Below are 22,369 nucleotides of genomic sequence, written 5' to 3' on the forward strand. Positions count from 1 at the left end.
AGGATGAATTCACTACAAAAAAATTCAAAGAAGATATGGAGGATAAGTGAGTTTACATCAACATTCAACGATCAAGGTTCCATATGGTCACTTGCAGATTCCAAGTTCTACCATGTGAAAATGATATTAGATGGATTTTGTAAGGCTTGGATACCAAGAGCATGTCATTGGAAAATGCTAGTGGGAAACAACTTTCCTCCTACTAAGCACGTGACATACACTTGATATAAAATTTTCTTAAGCCTAAGCAACATCTAGATTCACAATTTTATGCAACCTTAAGCTATCTAAACAATAAGGAAGTGGTTAAGTCATGATAGAAATAACCAAAAAAAAATTCCATACACCTAACAATAATTATAAGACCAAGTCACTTAGAACGATGTTTCAGTACTTGATGGTTTTTTGTTTCTGAGCCTATGGACACAAGAATGATGAAACCTTCCCAGAAGGATGGGTGTACATGTTACATCATAATTTTTCAGAAGAGAATATATTTAACTGGTCTCATCTAGTGTCCCAACAACTACAAATTAACTTGAAAAAGGCAAAAAATACACCACAAGGAAAGCAAAAACAATTCTACATGCCCGCCTACCTGCTAGATGGAATATGTGCTCCTAATGAATTCCCAAGTTTGTGATGGAAAGATAAAGAGCCTACTATCCACATTTATTTTAAGCTACTAGAGGAATGAAGTTACCAAGAGGTCTATTACAGACTTACTGAGAATTTCTTCAAGGTATTATACTAGATGATATTTAAAGAAGAGGCCTCTTGCATGTTTTGTGAAGCAATGAACTCAATGATGGAAGTAGATGATTGGTTTGCTTCACTAGATGCTACATAACTTGGAGTGTTTGGCTTCCATAGATAAAGTTTTTATGCAAGAGGTAGCCTATCATCTTGTCACATGTCTATCTTCACTATTGCCACTACAACAGAATAGGAAAATAATGCCTAAAATAGTGCCCAAATTTAGTGTATTTTAGGTCACGAATTGGACACCTTTTCTGGCACAAAAATGGGCATAATTAGGAATGTTTATCATAGAATCAGATTTGGCATCAGAAATTGTACTAGAAATAATGCTGGAAATACGTCTAAAATACCACAGGAAAAATAGCACCATAAATAGTGCTAGGAATTGTACTGAAAATTGCACTGAAAATTATGTCAGAAATAGTGCCAGGCATAATACCAGATTTAGCGCCGAAAAGAGTGTTGGGAATAGTACCAGAATTAGTGCCAGGATTTGCTTCTAGTTTCGATTCTAGTTTGGCTTCCAATTCTGCATCTAGTTTTGCTTCTCATTTTGCTTCCCGTTTTGCTTCTGTGTGGATTCCAATTTTGCTTCCAATTTGTCTTCCATTGTTGCTTCTTTTTTTGCTTCCAAAAATGATTATTGGTTTGCATAAAGTTAAATTAATATGTTTTATTTCTATTTAATTAGTTAAATATATTATGTCTCTTAAATAAGTTATATGATTATACAGTAAGTCATATGAATGCATTTGAAATATTTTATAGGATAACATTTATAAAGAATTTTTAGGGAAACAAACATCCATACAAATTAAAAACATCATTATACTTATTAAATATCCATCAAAATAGAATCTATAACATTCAGTATATATTAAATAACAAGATAATTATTGTAACATGATCATCATTTATAATTAAAAAAAGTGAGTTAAATATCTATAATGTAAGTGAAATTGACAATATCCATCATGAGTAGTAAATCAAGACCATCATACATAATAAATATGCATCCAAATCATAAACCAATTTTAATATATAAAAATTGATGAGTCAATATTGATAAGATCATCATCATATATAACTAAAACAAGTGAAATTCACATATACTAGTAGATCAATAACATGTGAAAATGATACATGTCCAACAATTGACATAAGTCAAAATGATACATCATGTACAAATGATATAAATAAAAATGATAAATTATGTAAGACAAAATGATACAAGTCAATATGATACATCATGTCCAAATGATACATGTCAAAACTATATAACTCAATATTATGGTACTAGAGGCAGTGAAAATGATACATATTATAGTAACCATGAAAACTAGCATCATAACAATATATCAAAAATGATCCATGATGCAGTCTATATGATCATGAATGTCACTAGATCCTACCAACAACTGCCTCATCATCATCATCATCACCATCATGATCATCATTATCATCATCATCATCATTTGTATTGAAATTAGCCTCGATGTCATTTGTATTTGTGTCATCATGAGCATCATCTGCCATCTCAACATCGCACCCAACGTGATATGGATCTATGTGATCAGGATCATTCAGATCCTCTGGAAGATCCTTGTTCTGCAAAATAAACATTTAGAAGGAATAGCTATTAGTTATTTCATGCAATAATTAATTTCTCTATTACATATCTAATATTACAACATATGAAATTATAATCATGTTACATCATATCAAAGTGCACATACAATAATAAAATTTCAAATAAGTTATGACTAAGATGTAATTCCAATGATGTAAAAATTCAACAATTCTAATAAACGTTAGTAAAGATCATAAGAAAAATTGTTATCCAATTTAACTATCAATTGTAATTTCTATTACATAAGCTTAAGTACAAACCTTCTCCATTTTGTGCTATATATGATTATGTTTTCCTTGAATATATTTTGAGAGTTAAATAGTTTATATGTCTTCTTCTCTTATAGTTCAGAAGTGAATATTTTCTAGGACATTTTGGCACTCCCTAACATGTATTGTCACACACTAGAATGCCTTGGCACTTGGCATGATTTAACACCTAGCACATTTATTCATGTCTAGAACATATTAGCACATCCTGACACTCCCTATCACACCATGGAACTCACAAGTAATTCATGGACTCCCTCTAATTCGTTAATTTCCATGCATTTTAACCCAATGTTCCCTTATGTTTCCCTGGCACTCCCTAACACTCCCTAGCTAGCATGGACTGGCAAGGATTCACACCTGCCATCCATTGGAATTCTTGGGATGCCTCATTATGTGTTCGAATTCCTTGGCACTCCATTGCATGTTGGAATTCCCTAGGACTCCCTGGAGTATGTTGGAACACCCTAGAATTCCTTAACACCCCCTCACACTCATTGGAATGCACTAACATGCATTGGCACTTGGCACTAGGCATAGATAATTTGACAACTAGTGTTCACCAAGTAAATTTTTATCTTCATCACTACAAGAGATATATGCATGAAATTGAGGCATGTTAGAATTAGAACTAATGAAGGAGAGGATATCTGATTCATACCAAGTCCAAGGAGCAGACTCGTAGGTGGAGGATTCCCAAACATTTCAACAAGGAAAATTTTAGCTACAGAGAAACACACAAGCAACGCAACAACAATGTCATCCTATGTGTAATAGAGGGTTTGGGACCCATGGAAGAGGAGGATCTAGAAGAGGAGGTGGTAGACTGCCAACATGCATCTTCGAAATTACTGTATTTATGATTTGTTGAATGAATTTAATAAGGAAAATTACTTAATTAATTCACGAAGACGTAGATCTATTTATTTCTATGATGTTATGCATGTTTAGCACAATTAGCAATGGACATAATTCTGTTAACTCTAATTTAATGTAAGTTTTAGGTTTCAAGGGTGACAAGGTCAAGATAAATCCCTAGATTCGTAGAACCACATCACATAGCCCTATGGATGTAGAAACCTGGTTCTAGCAACCCCCAATACTGCCTCGAGTGAGACTGCAGGCCACGCTACACAGGTTGTTGCCAAAAGGGCTGGTATTGTAAGGTTTTTTAGGTTAGTGCAACTAACTCTAAACCTGGGTCTAAGCCCCCTCAAGCCAACAGATGGTTCCATCGCTGGGACCGGGATCTATCTGAGGGATTTGTGATGTGGGATCTATGGAGACCAATAAAGAAGGAGATTGAAAAGTGGATAGATCGAGAAGCTACATGAGTTTGCAGCTCAAGAAAACAGGGATCTACGCCTATCAAAAGATGAGTGGTTGCAAAGATATCTGTGTACAAACAAACACAAAGTTTTATGTTGAACTTTCCTGTGTGAATTATATGAATGGTTGGATAAATTGGTGGATGGTCAATCTACTTGGAAGCTAGATAACCCTATTGTGTTGACTCTAGAGTTAGTGAAGAGTCTAGAAGAATCAAAATACAAAGTTGAAAACGCTGTCAATTACTCGATCCATTGTATTTTGGGTGGATTTATCACTAAGTTCGCAATTGATACGTCTGCCATTTATAGCGAAGCTAAACACCGATTTTTCAAAGGACCAAGAGGTAAGTATCTGAAGTCCCTGAAAACCTGGATTAAAATGCTATTGTGTGAGAAATGGGTGATGCCACTAAATTGATGTTTAGAAGAGGCTCAGTGGGAGCTACGAGAAGTGGGAAAAAGTTCATAAAAGATCTAGATACAATCAATGAGGACAGTCCTTTGTTGGGAGCATTTGATAGCGAAGAAGAAAGTAATATTCCGAAGACGCCTCGAGGTTTGCCATAGTCGATATATCAAGGCATTGCAAGAATACCACATCCATCCACTCCACCTTCGCCATCACCTCCACCTCACACACCTACGCCTCCACCTCCACCTCCACCTCCTCTATTCAATATGATGAACACTATGAATATGCCTATATTCAAGGGTTTGGGGACAGAAGACCTTGATCAATTCTAGTTTGTATCGGATGCTGTGTGGAAGTCACAACAAATAATGAATGATGACTTGAAGAAAGCGCAGCTGGTCACAACATTGTAAGATCAGGTGCTGTCTTTGTATATCGATTACAATATGACTAATCAAACTATGTCATTAAAAGACACAAAAGATGCACTGAATAATGAATTTAGAAAGATAAAGTCTCAAGCCCAATATGTGACTGAGGTCAAGGAAATTAAGCGGAAGGTGAATGAATCTACATGGGATATTGATCAAATCATGAAATGTCTGTGACAACAGGCTAATCTACAATTTTATGACAAGCAACATAAATATTGGTATATTGCTACGTTATTGCTTCATTTGATATTACCATTGTCACAACAAAATATTACATTGTAGGCTGAAGCACTGGAAGTCACTATGAAGTTGGAGGCTTCGCCTATTCAGGATACAAATCTGGGAGCGTAGCAGATTCAAACGCAGTAGGCTAGCCTACATATGGAGTTGTAGGATCTCAAGAAAGGGAAAGCAACCAAAAATGAGATCCACTAGAAAGATGCTACTTAAAATGCAAAGGGAATGGTCACGACATGGATCATTTCCTAGTATATCATAACTATTTAATTGGGGGAGGTCCTAACCCCCTAAAGCTAGAAAAATTCCGCGGGACCAAGTAACTGTGTAGTACCATGGTGCGCTATCTGTCAAATAATAGAAAAACACTCAATTGACAATTTCTATTTGTTGCAAAAGTTCGTACAGACTCCCAAACAACTATTCTGCAATTTTAGTAAATCTGTAGGCCATGATGAGTGGAATTGCTGAAGTTATGAGATAATGATTGAAAAAAATCCGACATATAGAGTATAGGCTCAGACACGTCCTCAGCAGGATCAAGGTGCACCTGCAGTGTGCAGAGGATTCTAGGGATGAGGAGGAGGACGACAAGGAGGAGGTGAAAGAGGTCACAGACAAATTATTTGTTACAATTGTGGGGAACTAGTCCACTTTGTGCAATATTTTCAGAACCCAACACACCCCTCTTGTCAGTATTGATGAAAATTTGACCACGTGATAGAAGATTGTCTTATACTCATTGCAAAGATGTAAGAAAAAAAGAAACAGTCGCCCAATCAGAAGATCCAGATGATGAGGTCAAAACTACATGAAGATGATCCCAACATTCATATAGTTATGTGAAGCGGTATAGCTACGGGGGAAGATAAAGCTGCAGGGAAAAAACCAGAAGAGAATACATGGGTGCACAAGGCTATTGACAAGGATACTAAATTTTATTTACATAAGGCAAAGGAAACATTTATGAAGGCAAAAAAGAGCTTTGTGGATTCAAGAGCATCCACATCAAAGAATTAGAGTGCATGAATGGAGAAGCATGAAGAGGTCATTGTTGCATAGGAAACAAATCCTTTAGTATTGACATCCTTCTTACAGACTTGCATGAGGCTCTTAAGGGACCAAAATGTGGTGGAGGGACTACAAGAGTTAATAGATAACTGCGCTGGAAAGGGTAAGCCATTGTCTTAATAGCGCACAATACATAGAGTAGACAAAAGTAAGAAAATGACTAGTCGGGAGATGAGATTGACTACACAAAGCAGAGACTTTGAGATGGACCAAGTGATCCTAGATTTGGGATCTGATGTGAATGTTTTGACTAAATAGACCTGGGAAAGATTGGGAAATTTCACGCTACAGTGGTCCCCAATTTAGCTATGAATGGCAAACCAAAAAAAGATTGTTCTTATGGGATGCATACATGGAATAACTATCAACATTGAAAAAGGGAGCGATATAGCTTATTTTGAGGTAATCGAGATAGTAGATGATAGTAATCCCTATCTGATGATACTTGGAATTGATTGGGAGTTTTATATGAATGTGGTCATCAACTTGAAGAACCGCAACATGACGTTTGAGAAGAAGGAACTGAGAGTCATTTTTCCACTGGATCCAGCCGAGGGTGTGCGGTATATTGAACTAGTCTAGGATTACTATGAGGAGGATGATATTGAGAAGATCTGTAAGATTACTATGCGGAATGAGGATTGGATCAACCCTATGGTGGATGGAAGAATTACTTGGGAAAAGGATAACTCTTCCAACGCAGATTTTGATGAAGAGCTCAACCATTAGCAGAATAGATTGCATGAAGTATCAATGTTGTGATGCAATAGACTTACTAAATCACTCCTATGTATATCCATTGAGGTATGAAATTTACCATATTATGATGGATTAGAATATGTAAATTTGTTTCTTGATAAATTTGAAAGGGATGTACCAGAGGAGCATTGGTTCCAGGAATTGTACGTCGTGCTAAGAGCTATGCCTGCCAGATGGTGGGGTACACATAAGAATGGTTTTGAAAACTGGAAGGAGTATCAAAGGATCATGAATTTGGGATTTGGCTATGAAAATACCGACATTACTGACAAAAATATAGGGAAGGATGATCCACACGAGCATCTGGCTCATTGGATGAAAGCATGGGGAGAGGAACCACAACCTGAATGGGTACATAGATTCTGCCACACCTTGGATACTATACCGATGAATTTCTACGTAGAAATAGAGTTACGACATGGAACCACAAAGTGTGACATTCTGAAGGAAAGATTTCTTCTAACATTCAATTTTGAGGAGGGATTCAAATGTATTGATGAAGCATTACAAGAAATCAAGGCTGCGATATTCATAATGCCTATAGAGCCTATCTCATGGGTACAACCTTATTGGAGTACACAACCGCGCCATGCCCTGGAGTGTTACAATGTTACACAGAAGGGGGTGAGGAAGATCCCAGGAATATCAATATCCCTGAGTTAGAGGGACAATGCGAAGTTGGTGGGCCTAAGGTAGAGGTTCCTACCATTTCAAAACCATTAAAGACTAAGAAAGTTAACATTGGGTTGGAAGCACAGTCGCAATTTGCGAATATAGGCAATAACTAGGATGAGGACACAGTTGACAAGGTCATAGAGTTGTTATGAGAATATTAGTACTTATTTCCAAAAAAAATCTTTGATTTAAAAGGGGTAGTAGGTGATCTGGGTGTTATGAAGATCAATCTAATGCCCCTACCGATTGAATCTTAGATACAAAGAAGGGGTGCGTGAAGAGCTAGATAAGATGCTCACAACATGGATTATTGAACCTGTAGAAGAATCAAATTGGGTTAGTCCTATGGTAGTTCAAGAGAAGAAGACAAAGGGTGTCACCAGGATCTACGTAGATATAAGGAAATTGAACAATGCTTGTGTACATGATCCAATCCCTACGTCGTTCACCGATGAAGTATTGGAAAGTGTTGGTGGTCAAGAAGCATACTCTTTTACAAATGGATTCTCAGGATATCACCAAATCAAGATCGTGCCAGAAGATCGAAGTAAAACTACCTTCACCATAGAATGGGGCTCTTTTTAGTATACAATTATGCCCTTAGGTTTTAAGAATTCCCCTGTGATATTTTATAGGGTGGTAGCCGTTGCCTTTAAGGAATTTATTCACAAGTTTTTGGAGGTCTACTTTGATGATTGGTTGATGTTCGAGTTAGTTAAAAAGCATGTTTCAAGTATTCGTCTAATGTTGGATACTTGTAGAAGTATCAGATCTCCTTGAATCTGAAGAAGTGTATATTTTGTGTGCCATAAGGAATAATTTTGGGCCACATTTTTTGTAAGCAAGGGTTGATGGTGGACGTTGCCAAAACTGTAGTGATTATCAATTTGGAGCCCTCGAGGAATGTGAAATAGCTACGTGCAACATTGGTCCATATAGGATACTATAGAAAGTTTATTAAGGCATATGCGCAAATCATTGCGCCCATGGAGAAATTATTGAAGAAAGGTGTGACATTTTTCTGCAAAGATGATTGCCAGAAAAAATTAGATGTTTTAAAGGAGAATATGGTTATAACACCCATTTTGGTATTCCCAGATTGGAAGAAAGAATTTCATGTACAAGTGGATGCATCCTGCATAGCGCTAGGAGCAGTTTTAACCCAACCAGGTGCAAGAGATATTGACCATCCGACTGCATTTGCAAGAAGAAAAATGTCTAAGGCAGAGAAGAATTATTTAACCACAGAGTGCGAAGGATTGGCGATGGTATATGAGCTCTAGAAGTTCAAACATTATCTGTTTGGTGCACACTTCAAAATGTATATGGACCATTCAACTTTAAAGAACCTGGTCAACAAGCCTGTGTTGGGGGGGGGGGAAGATTTGTAGGTGGTTACTTCTATTTCAAGAGTATGACTTCGAAGTAATTATGAAGCTAGGAATATTAAATGCTGGACCCGATCAACTTTCGTGGATTGAGAATGGTGAAGAACCTACAAGCCTCGATGAAGGATTTCCTGACACGCAACTCTTTGTTGTGCGTGTTGCATATGAAAATTTTGTGGATATAATCCAATTCCTATCTATAGGTGTAGCTCTTGAAGGATATACGAAGTAGAAAAAGAAGGAATTGGTGGTCAGGGCTGCTGATTTTTCCATAATTACAGGACACTTGTATAGAATGGGGTCAAATGAAGTTTTGCGCAGGTATGTACCGGATTATGAAAGACAAAGTATCCTCACTGAACCGCATGGAGGAGTTGCTGGAGGACATTATGCTGGACGAGCGACTATGTAGAAGTTCCTATGAGTTGGGCTATGGTGGCCAACTATGCACAAAGATTCCAAGGAATATTGTAGGGAATGCGATGTTTGTCAGAGGACTGGGAAGCCATCATGAAGGGATGAATTGCCTCTAAACCTGCAAGTCTCGTTATAGGCATTTGAAAAATGGGAAATAGATTTTGTGAGACCTATTCAACCACCAGGAAAGAAGATATGAGTGTGCTACATCATCACGATGACATAATACTTGACCCAGTGGGTTGAGGCGTAGCCCGTAAAAGATTGCAACGAAGCTACAAATTCAATGTTTATATTTGAGTACATTCTATCTCGGTTTGGTTGTCCTAATATTTTAATGAGTGAACGGGGTTCTCATTTCTTGAATGAAACGATTGCTACATTGATAAAGGAATTCCAGATGTATCATCAGAAAAGCATTCAAGACCATCCTCAAGCTAATGGAATAGTTGAAGCTTTCAATAAGATCCTGGAGAATTCTTTGAAAAATATTTGTAACATGAATAGGAATGATTGGGATGTGTGCATACCATCTTTTATTTGGGCATATATAACTACCTCTAAGAAGTTGGCTGGAAAAACACCATTTCAACTGGTTTATGGACAAGAAGCAGTGATGCCAATGGAATACATAGTGCTTAGTTTGAGGATTGCTGCAATCACGGAGATGGCAGATTGATATATAATGGAAGAAAACCTCGTGCAGATACTCGAGTTAGAAGAAGATTGATTCTTCTTAGGTTTCCATCAGTAGGTGCAGAAGTCTAGAGAAAAGGCATGGCATGATTGCCACATTAAGAAACAAACCTTTAAAATGAAGATTTAGTACTACTCTATGATAGCAAGTTTACTAAGTTCCCAGGAAAGTTTCAAATGCATTGGATTGGACCATACATCATCAAGGAGATTACAGATGGGGAGAAGTTCAACTCGCGAAGTTGAATGGGGAGATTTTTATGGGAAGAATCAATGGAATTCGGGTGAAGTTGTAAATGGGGGATCCCGCCCCTACATGATGACTATATGGATGCAGGATAGTCTTAGTACTTGAGGTAGTTGGAAGGAAGTACGGGACTATAAACCACTCTGCTAGGAGAACAATTTGACAAAGAGATTGGGCTACACGATGGTTAGGATAAAGACACAGATGGGAGTTGCAACGATGGAGGTGGACTAGCAAGGTGGGTGCCGTGTAGCCTGACCACAAAGTGACCGTTGAAAACACTGTAGATGATTGGATGGCTATTTTTCCGTTAAAGGGAGCAGGGGGGGAGAATTTAAGGAGCATATATTTGGAAATCTACCGCCAAAAGAGCATTAATGAGGGAGATCTGGAGGGATCAATAGATTTGAATTCAAAAAGGGCTATAAATATAACATCCTACTCCCCATTCAAACACTTTGCTTCTAGAGAATTTGTCTTGAGATTTTACACCTAAGTGTGAACATCGATGATCATTATATGTCTAGACGATATTGGCAAGAAGTAGAGAAGGAGTTTTCACAGAAGGGGATTGGGTTTGAGGCAGATTTGTTTGAGTGGCATAAGAAAATATTTTGGGAGAGCCTTAACAAGATGACTGCAACACCACCAGTCCCTACCACAATGCCTAGGTTGTCGAGGCCAAAGCCTATTGCCTCTGTGATAGGAGAGAAAAATCAGAAGAAACCATAGCAAGCCTCGGTTCAGAAATTGTCATGCAAAAACCTAACTGAGATTAGATAGAAGGTTTGTATGGATAAGAATAAGTAGCCGAAAAAAACGCTGGATCTGGATGAAGAAGAGATGACTATGGGGGTCAAAAATATTAGTGCAAAGGATGTAGAGCCAATTACTTGGCGACCGCCATGTGTAACCCCCTAGGAAATCCACTACCAAAGTGGCGAAGGACCCGAAATAATTGAAATACAAGGTATTCACACCATTAGTTCCAGAGGAAGTACTTGTTGAGGGAAACTTGTTGGGCTCCATACCATTTCTAAATATGGAGGATTGGGATTTGGGTGACCATGCAAAGTTTTCGCAGTTAGAACCTAGTACATTCTTGAAATCAGACTACTACGAGGAGGCATGTGTCACAAGGCTTGAGTCAATGAAGTGGGCAGCCAAAATTGAGTGCGTAGGGTTGCTCAATATGTTGTATATCCCACACTTTAGCCACAACATAATTAATACCATTTGTGTGCGTCAATTTTTGGCGTTAGTTCATGATGGGGCCTATGGCTGGGAGGGCACATTCCAATTGACGATATGCTGGTCCATAGAATTACCGCACTATCCTATCAGTGCGCGAACCCCGCAGATGCTTTTGTGGTGAAGTCGTAGGAGAAGAAGCTTGCAGATAATATGAAGAGTGACTTTGGGGTAGTGAAGAAGTCGCGAGGCTACACCATTAGCTCTATCTCGGATGGAGCTATACAGTTTGATGCATAGATTTTAGCAGGAAAAATAATGTAGAAGTGTCGCGCTGATGAAGTGCCAGCACTAGTGGTATCTTTTACTACGCAGTGTAGCCAAGGGGTCTAATTCAATTTGGAAAAGTACCTATTCCACGAATTCCTGGAGGATTACCACGAAGCCCAAGAGGAAAAAAAGGCATTCCACTACACGTGGTTACTATTATTGATTGTGCTAGTAGCATGGAGGACACTTGTGGATAGCCAATTCCCAATGCTAGATCCTGACTTGTGCAAGGCTGCAAAATTTGCCTCACTGTGGGCAACAAAGGATCTTGACCATATCATTGAAACAAAGACATTATGGGTATTGTTCGAGTTAGAGCTGTAGATGGTGATCAACCAACAACCACAGTTGTCACCCAGCCTACATGCACAATATAAAAATATAGCAGACTTCAAACTAGATTTTCACAATCTATCCATGCACGTGAAGAAGGATGCCACAGGAACATGGCACAAGTTTCCATATTTAGTCGCAGAGGATGATATTATGGGGGTCATCAACAAATGGCTGAGTAATTGGCTCACCCCATTTGGTGAAGCCATAGGCAAAAGTAAGGATACCGAAGTAGAAACAGGGAAAACAACAGTTGTAACAGAGGCCATGAAAGACAAAAAGAAAGAAGCACAGAAGGATTCTAAGAAAGAGAAAGAAGCACATAAGGAAAAGGATTCTATAATAGAGAAGGCAACACAAAAGAAAAATGTTGAACAAGCAGCAACATCGCAAGTCACTATTGACCTAGAGGAACCTAAGACAAAATGCACAAATGTTGACGCAGAAACCACAGATGAAGGGGAAGGGGGAATATACCCCTATGTTGGATCGGAGGACTTAGAGTCCCCCTTAAAAATCAAGAAAAGGAAAAAGTGGGGCCATGCAAGATGCATAAATCTAACAAGTCTACAAGTACTAAACTGTTGGCCCTCATGGAGGGGATCTTGATGAAATCGGCGATGTTTCCCACTTCGCCACAAAAAATATATGGGGGCACATCGAGGACTAGTACAAGCAGGTACTAGACAAAAGGGCCTAAAATAATTGTAGGTCCAGACATGAGTGATCTAGGTGAGTGTGGTGCAAGTGAGCACGGGTCAAGCGAGTGTGAGTCAGGTGAGCGGGACATCAAAGGAAGAATTGAGTTCAAACCCCTGCGCAATGATGCTGCCGAAAGATTCCTTGCATGTGGAAACAACTAAGGATCAAGCCAGGCTGCAGCATATGACCAACATGAGTATCAACCTTGCAGCACTGCCTATCTAGACCTTGCATGAGCTACACCAAGGAATTTCAGATGAGCTTCGTGTTTAGGAGAAACGAGCTCTGTTGATAATCAAAGAGGTAAAAACTAATAATCAACAGATTTTTGTAGAGAAAGCACATGCCTTGCAAGCCCGCAACAAGGTGATGCAGCGAAATCAACAACTAGAGGCAACCCTTACTAAAGTATGTAGTGAGCTCCCTAAGCTCCAAATTTTGAACGAGGAAACCTCTAAGGAAAAAATTCATAAGTTAGCTATTGCAGTGAAGGCATCTGAGGAGGAAATTGGAAAGGTATGGTTTGAGCTGCAGTTGCAAATTTCAGAGCTTCAACTGAAGCTGCAGCCAACCACACCTCTGGAGGTTAGAGAGAAGTGCGAGGCTGCTATTAAAGTAGATATGACAACTTTGGCCACTGCAGTCAAGGACTGCAACCAATTATTTAAGAAGATAATGGAGATGTGGACCTCGCTGCAGGAGGACCCACACTTGCAGACGATCGACATTGACATCCACGAAAAGAAATTGTAGTTTGCTGAGATTAGGGCGACAACACAAACCTTATGAACTATGCAGAGGTTCACCAGACTCCAAGAAGGGAAATTCATGTAGACCTAGATTGATGAGTTGCGCTAGAAGCTCTCTATCATTTCCTCAAGGACGTAGCCATGAGCCGACGAAGAAAGCCAACTATCCCAGACCATCCAGAGAAAATTAAATGCTCTTTAGCAGACACAGAGAACCATGGGCCTTGCAATTGAAGGTCCAAGGATAGAGAAATTGGTTGAAGAAGTTCTCCAGGCCACTGTGCAGTGAACAATAGATATTCAAGTGTTGAAGAAAGAATTCAGCAGCCTGCAAGCAGAGTTTTAGGAAACACCAACATATTGACTCAGGACGAGTCCTGACTTTGTGTTGGGGGCCTGTTGGGATGGGGTCCCTTGGGTCAAATTTTGTTAATTTTTGTTACATTTATTGTAAATTATTCGCATTTTGAGGAGCAGAGAATGAGTAGCACAGGTCAAAATGAGTCAAAGGGGCTTTAGGAAGGTCAAATCCTCTTATTTTGTTAAATCAAGTTGTTTTGAGATCCGCCCATGGTTTGCGAACCATGGTATTGTAATGAAGAAGAATATAAAAGGGAGGCATAGAAGAGTCATAGGGGGGGATATAGAGAGTGCATGATTTGGGTCTGATTTTATCTATTTTGTACTTGGGTGAAGGGGAAGGCTCCTACAGCTATGTGCACAGAGACCTTGGTTAGTTCACAACTGAGTGCGTGGGCCCCTCAGCTGTGTGCGTAGGGTTGGAAGAAGTTGTATTTGAAGATTTGAAGCATAATAAAAGACTTATTTTGAAGAACTATCTGTGGATCTATGTATTACTATTTTATCTCCGAATTTACTGTATTTATGATCTGTTGAATGTATTTAATTAGGAAAAGTAAATAATGAATTTGCACAAACATAGATCTATTTATTTCTATGATGTTATGCATGTTTAGCGCAATCGGAAAAGGACATAACTCTATTAACTATTATTTACTGTAAGTTATAGGTTTTGAGGGCTAGAGTTTGCAAAAATCAATATAAAGCCCTAGATCTGCAGAAACACATCACATAACCCTTTGGATGTAGAAACCTAGTTCTAGCATTCCTCAATACTCCCTCAGGTGAGACTGTAGCCTACGCTATGTAGGTTGTTGCCAAAAGGGCCGGTAGTGTAAGATTTTGTTGGTTGCGCAGCTAACTTTGAACTTGGGTCTAAGCCCCCTCAAGCCAACACTTCAATTGCGAAGAGATTGGGCATGTGCAAATATTTTCCACTAAGGCTCAGGTTCAGTATGAGTTTTGTGTAGGTCTTGTTACAACGCATAACATAAAACAAAAGATTTACCTTATTGTCTAGAAAAACATAAATCCTTTGCTCGCATTATTTTTTCCTTGTCTTCTTAAACAATTCTAAAAAATGTTCACTTCATCATGGTCTGTAATGCTCATTTAATTATTCTAATTAGATTCATTTTATTTTAACCTCATTCTAATTAAAAACACTACATCTTCCATAAAATTTCGAACTTGGAACTTAAATTAAATGAACATTCAAGAAACAATCCTTAAACCTACAAATGACCATTCAAGAAGTCCTCCTTAAACCTACATCATCCAACCACATAGTTGATTCAATTAAATTTGATCATAGCACTTGGGAAGCCCCACATCTTCCTATTATTCATTAAAAATTTTAAAAATTAATCACATTCTTCTTTTAAAAAATCCCCAGAGCATTGTAGGTCCCAAATAAATAGATTTTGATATCACGTATTGAAATTTACTAGATTTGTTGTAAGAAATAAGATATAAGATAACTATTCAAAATATTTATTCTCTCCACCTAATCTATTATAATAAGTCATACAATCGAAGGATTCACAAATGGGTCGAGGGGGAGGACATATGTTATCCATACAATCATTTTATTATTCACCTATGTTGGAGCTATACTAGCATGATGAGAATTTCATCAACTCTCATGTTTGGGCTATTTCACTTACAAGGAGTCCATGGATATAGGGGAATGATGTAAATTCAAGGCACTAAAAGAATGATTTACCTTTTATGGAAACTATGCCTAGGATTGAGAATAGGTGGTTTATACAAAAAAGACCTAGCTATGTTCTCACAAATTACTTCCTTTGTGGCTTCTAATGCATGCCTTCCATGGTATGTGAGCACTATAATTAATGGTAATGGTCCATATGGCTTCTCAGTACTTGTTAGCATACTAAATATAGGCCCTTATGAAGGTCGATGGAATAAGCTTTGCATATCCTCTCCCTTGTTGTATCTTAGAAGGGAAAGGGGAACTTTCCAAATTCAGGGAGGCAAGTTATTTGTGGTGACAATAAATTCAGGACACGAGTGGAACTTTTTATAATTCTGATTTGTTTCTATCATTGTGCTTGTTAGTGTGAAATTTCTTGAAAGGTGTACCAAAAATACTTCACTTAAGTCACTATGTGACAAGTGACCCTAACAACAACTTGATGGCTACTTGTGATTCAAATTTGCAATAAAAATGGAAAACCTACAACAAAAGTATAGAAGATCCAGAATAGAAAGTAGTAGTAAAAATATCCAATGCAATAACCCAAATAGAAAGAATTTAATTGAATAAATTATTTATTAAAACCACTTGGTGAAGGAGATCTACAAAAGGGTTTGTAAGTCCCCCTTTGTGGGATGGGTCCTTTGATGTCCTTGATGCTTCATAAAATGATCTTTTCTCTCAATATGTGAAAAAGCTAGACAAAATGTGGAGACTCGAAAGAAAAAAGACGGTAATGGTGACGATGATTATGATCATGGCAAAGAATGAATGGAAAACCCTGTTATTTATAACAAAGTATTGAGTTAATCTAAAAAATAGAGAATAATAAAATAATATTAACCAAATCCAGATCTAACCTCTTGGAATACTTTATTATATTTATTGGAGAGGGAAAAGACATTTTTATTTAGAAATAATTAACAAATAAAATGATTTATTAATTATTTCATGAGAATTAAGAATGGTGTGAAATTAAAATAATTATTAAATAGTGATTTAGTAATTATTTCAATAACAGAAATAAGGAATATTAAGTAAATAATGATTTATTTAATTATTCCTAAAGGATTTAGTCAAATGTGACAAGGAATAATTATTTAAATAATGATTTAATAATTATTCCTAGAGAAAATTAAATAAGTATTGATTTATCTAATTATTGTCATGAGTTTTTTATTTAAATCAGAAAATAATTTAATAAAAGTGGTTTACTAGATTATTTTCCACAGTGAAAGTGATTTTACTATGGTAAAATTAATCCTATATGGTGTATTTTGATCCACCTAGTTAGAAATGGCTAGGTGTTCATTCTTTGGTGATAATAGATTGCCCCCACATGTATGAGTGTTAGGAGCAAATCGTATGACTGAAATATGTTGTAGTTTTCACTTCCATGAGACACCAAAAGGGGAGTAAAAAATAGAGAGAAAGAACTGAAGCAATATAAGGACGGACAAAAATGGAGGGGTTCAAACCTACTAAATTGATAGAAGTATCCATTTTATGTGGGAGTACATGATCTCAAATGAGGCGAGGGAGGCATACCCATACCCGTCAAGATAGTTGCGTACAAATAATAATGATGAGCCCAACAATGTGGGACTGAGCTACAAAGTACATGATACATGATACACTAGCATCAATGGGCTAGAAAATAATAAAATGGATCCCCTATACATAATGCACCTGGAAAAACATAGGCCAGGACTTAATACAATAACATCTGAGTACATGAGACATAGTTCCCCTCAAGTTGACATGGTGATGGGGGATCATAACCAAAGAAGCCTTGATGAATAGGAAAGGGCTCTGAAGATTTGAATGGATCATCTGAAGGAGACATGTGCGTTATGGGTGCTATAAGTAGTGGAAACCGAACCCAGCATAGGCTGGATCAACATTTGTACTCATCTGGGCATGTGGGGAGCTACTTGAAGGTCACTCCCTTATGAGGCCTAGAACATCTCACACACACCTCGGAAAATCATCTGGATCACTGAACTATCAAGTGTACGAATCTCAATCATGCGATAAGACGCTAGCATTAAGGACGTGAGAAACAACCAAAGAAAAGGGAAATAATGATTCCCTTTGCTTGATTTGAGGCATTGAGCAATGATGGAATCTAGAACCAAGGTACATCACCCTATAGACCTCTCTTTTGGAATAAATGTGTTGAGGTCGACCGAAGAGGGCCCGCTAGAGTTAAGGCCATAAGGAATCCTTAACAAAGGCATGAGGGATCATAGTAGAGTGATAGATGGACTGACACCAGAGATGATAATGGAAGGAAAGAAGATGGGTGGTGGATTGACGACTTCCCTTGTTAGAGCATAATAAGAATGGTTGACTTGGCAATGACTTACTCGATTCTGGAGGGGATGGTCAATGACTCAAATGAGGGTTCGAAAAAGATGGAGCAATAGATATGGAGGCCAAATATGAGTAAAATGGGACACAACGACGTATGAAACACTGTAACGGGACTCAAGGGGATTCAGAAAGACTTTGTAGGGTGACTCATCTCAGATGCTATGGGAAAGGGTGAGTCGATGATGCTGCCACATGGGGGAGGAATGGAAGGGACAATTAAAAAATGAGTAAATGAAGGTTACTCATGAAGATGTTGGATTGTGTTGTCATTGATGTCAACCCATGGAGTTGACTGGGTTTGACTTTTACCAAAAAAACTAGTCATTGATTTCAAATGGTTAATGAATTCTTCTTAGTAATTTTCAGATTACATCAAGATGGTAATTGTATTGTTGGATGGTTAAAAACCCAAGTCCTAGGGTTTGGGTTCCCTAGAATGAGTATGAGCCTTGACTTTGTCGAGGGTCTTTGATAGGTACAGTAATTGAATTTTGGTTGGAGATTTACGTCATTAGAGTCTCCTCGAAAATATGTTTCTGTTGATATGTGGTACGCCTCGAGAGACCTCCTGGTTTGGGAGATATTCACAATTGAAGTTGGTGACCCTAGTTTCTGGGCTAAAACCCCAAGGGGTAGTGACATGACACCACCTCCTATTATTTTCAAAATATGACATTGTTTATCACTGTAATCTCACCTCATATAAGTTACATAACTTTAAAAACCAAAGACAATAAATCAATCATTGATTTAATACACTCACGTGTCACCTACAAAACACACCAAAGAAGGTTAGTGTACAATTACTTGGAGTTTAATAAAAAAGTTATTATCAATTACTAAATTAAATTAAATTTTTTAAACATCTAGCTTAAGGTTTGAAAATAACAATTATACTAAGAAATAACATCAAACTACCTTCACTCATAAGGAGTGTCCCTTCCTTGATTTACAAGTATGATCTAATCATTTTAATGGTAGCATTAAGTTACAAGGCTTACAAAATCAATTTTTTTAATAAATAAGCCTTGTAACATATACATTAAAACCCCTTCCTAAGTTCTCGAACAGTCACTTAGAAGCCCCTCCTAAACTAAAGACAAATCTATTAAAGGGAGACCTATTCACTCTCAAGGCATATCACATCTCAATGATTTATCTTGGTGTCTAGCTCTGAAATAACTTTGACCTACCTGTGGTTGGGACGTCTAAGGCAAAAAAGGAATTCAGACTTCTTGAAGGACGTGGACAACTTTTAAAGAAACGAATTCATTCCTCTTCTACTCGGTTGTTTAGGTAAGTTCTTTTACTTATCGATCTCATATTTCATGTTTAGTTGGGAAACTTTATGTGTAATATACCCTGCAATGAGGGCATACTTTTAGGAACAACGAAATATTTGAGTTGGTTAGGGTTCACTTGTTTCCTTTTCACTTTGATGATTCATTGGAATAGGGACTTTGTTTATTGGGTTTCGGTTGAGAAGAATAACTTTAGGACCTTGATCCTCATACAACATCAATTAGTCCTCAAGAAAACCTAAAACTAGGGCACAATATAGTGCCATTTTGTCTCTAAGAATTCAAACATCATTGTCATCAAATGTTTTGCAATTATAGAGGCCTAAATTGTTGAATGGACACACACACACACACACACACACACACACACACACACACACACACACACACACACATATTTATATATTCAAATGCTTGATATAGTAAAGCTGATTTATGTCGCTCTTGATGTAGTAATTCCTTCTATAGATCATCATTGAGGTACTTTATTAATTTAGTCATTTGAGGGTTCAGAAAGAAGTCTTATTATTTTATCATATTAGCCATAGTAGTATTTTATTCACTGACATAAAGAGTAATCTACATTAGAATACTCTTGGTACCATCTTACAATACTTATTGAAGCAAACGGTGTGGAAGGAAGGGTACTTGCAAGGGTTCTGATCAACACTCACTATTGTTGGATTAGGTGTAGTGACATACCCTAAATAGTCATTGTAGCCTTCAACAGTCAATAGAGCTTATTGACATAGAGACATTCTATAATATATTAGGAGTGAGAAAGTAAGTAGGGCAGAGGAACAAGTAAGAGGATCCAATTTTGACATGATAGCTTATATAGTGAGGATGTCGATATAGCTATCCTACAAGTGACTTAGTATATGAGAGTAGTTATGGGCTAATTACATAAGATACTATAATTTTGAATGACATAGTAATCATCTATATGACAACAAGTTTGATATATCACCTTGGACAAATGTAGGTACAACACTAGTGACACTTCTCTTAAGAGCTTGTTAGGATTTTCACTATCTATATCTATTGATATAGTGTTAACAAGTGATGTGATTATATGTAATGGGACAAGTAACACATTGAAATTGATGCAATATATTGACTTTGACTTAACACAATTACATGACTTTAACATCAAGTGTTATCACCAAAAACTAATCATCTAGCCATAACTGATAGGCTCTAATGCTTCCTTCCTTCTCCTATTTTGTCATATTTGTACGTCCGTCAATCCTATCCCAAGTTGTTCTTAAGGGGGGATGTTAAGATATTCTGACACATAGGAAATAGTTAAGTATAACTTGGTCTAGTGTATATTTAGGTAAAGTGTGTTTCTTTAGTATGTACTTTTTGTAATTTACAATCCAACAGTCACGATATGTTCTAGACATGAAGTGATCTGAAGGTTCATTCTCTCCTTAGTATTACCGCCACTTGATCTGTGGCTTAACACCTGATTGGTCCATGATCTCTATTTAAATAGCATGGAGTGTCATTTGTAAGGTGACTGTTCATGAGAGAAGCTTATGTAAATTTTCTTTCTTTTACATTAATAAATTGTCTGAAGTGGTCGTGTTGGCTCAGGTCGTGGACTGTTTCCTTCTTTGAGGGTTTTAACTACGTCAAGGATACTGGTGTATTGATTTGTGATCTGTTTGTGAGCAGTGTCCTTTGGTATTCTATCTGAGGAACTTACCCTGTAAATTCCTACATGGTATCAAAGATATTTGAGGGCTACATCCGTTGGTGATCCAAATCCAAAGTCGAACAACTGCATCTGACTGTCATTTCTTAGATCTACTATTTCTGACCACTTTCGGGCTGAGAGGACTGCTCTATTATGTTAGTAGCATCTGTTCCAGCAAGGAACCCCTTTCTTTTCACACGAAAAGGTTTTCGGTAGGCTTAACTACGTCAGTTTTAAGATCTAGAGGTATACAGTCTTTATTTATAGTTTTAGTTGTTTATCTCTCTGTTTATTTCGGTTTATTTATCTCTCTATTTTTTATTACTGGATCCATACCTTTCATTTCTATGTATTCTCTTTGCCCCGCAAATCTATGTGATCTGGGCAAATCAGAAATAGAAAGGAAGGGTTTTTCTCATGCGTATGCTTTTTTCCGTTACGCCTTAGTATGATCTCGGAAAATCAGAAACATTGAGGAAAATATTTAGTTTCTAGCGAATTCTAACTTCAAGCCGTAAGGTTTGGTTTTCTTGCATGTCCGTTTTGGGTTGTGTGGTTTTTTGTTTTGTAGGCAAAAGGGGATTTCTCAAGTAAGCATGCACTCCAAAGCTTTAGTGGTTAAAAAAAAAACCCCTTTCTCTTTTCCAAAAATTACTAACCTTTTAAACTAGCTCGCTTGGTCCAAAGTTACTTTATGAGAATAGAGGTCTTGGGTTCAAGTGTTTCTTTTTGTTGAGGCACTTTTTCAAAAATCACATGTAACTTCTATTTTAAAGTTAATTTATGTAAAAGGGTTCTCACCCATTATAAAAAGTGAGTCATTTATAATTCTAAAGTCTCTTTATCTTTTATTTAAGTTACAATTTAGTGGGTATCTCATAAAGTACCATTGTAAAAGTGACTTTCACTTATTTATAAAAGTGGGTGACATAATTTTTTTTTTTTTTTAAGTGAGTTAATTGGATTAAGTTTGGAAAGGGGGTGGCAGGGGGAGGGGGGTTTAAAATATAACATTATCATTCACTTATGCATATTCACGTACTTTGTCGACATCTTCAACAACTTTTGTTCAAAAAGCCATAACTTCTTCATCCAGAAACCGTTTTCAGAAACGTTCTTTGTAATCGAATTAATTTTTTGAGATCTTTCCATTGGAACACTTAGTTTCACCATCTATGCTTCAGTTTCTGTTAAAATGAAAAGTCCATGCCAAGTTATTCTTGACAGCACCAACTACTTCCAATGGTTGTCCTACATGGAGGATTTACTTAGAA

The sequence above is a fragment of the Pinus tabuliformis genome, chromosome 9 (genome assembly GCF_031772625.1).
Source record: "Pinus tabuliformis cultivar Carrire ecotype Pingquan chromosome 9, CPIR1, whole genome shotgun sequence".
NCBI classification, from domain to species: Eukaryota; Viridiplantae; Streptophyta; class Pinopsida; order Pinales; family Pinaceae; genus Pinus; species Pinus tabuliformis.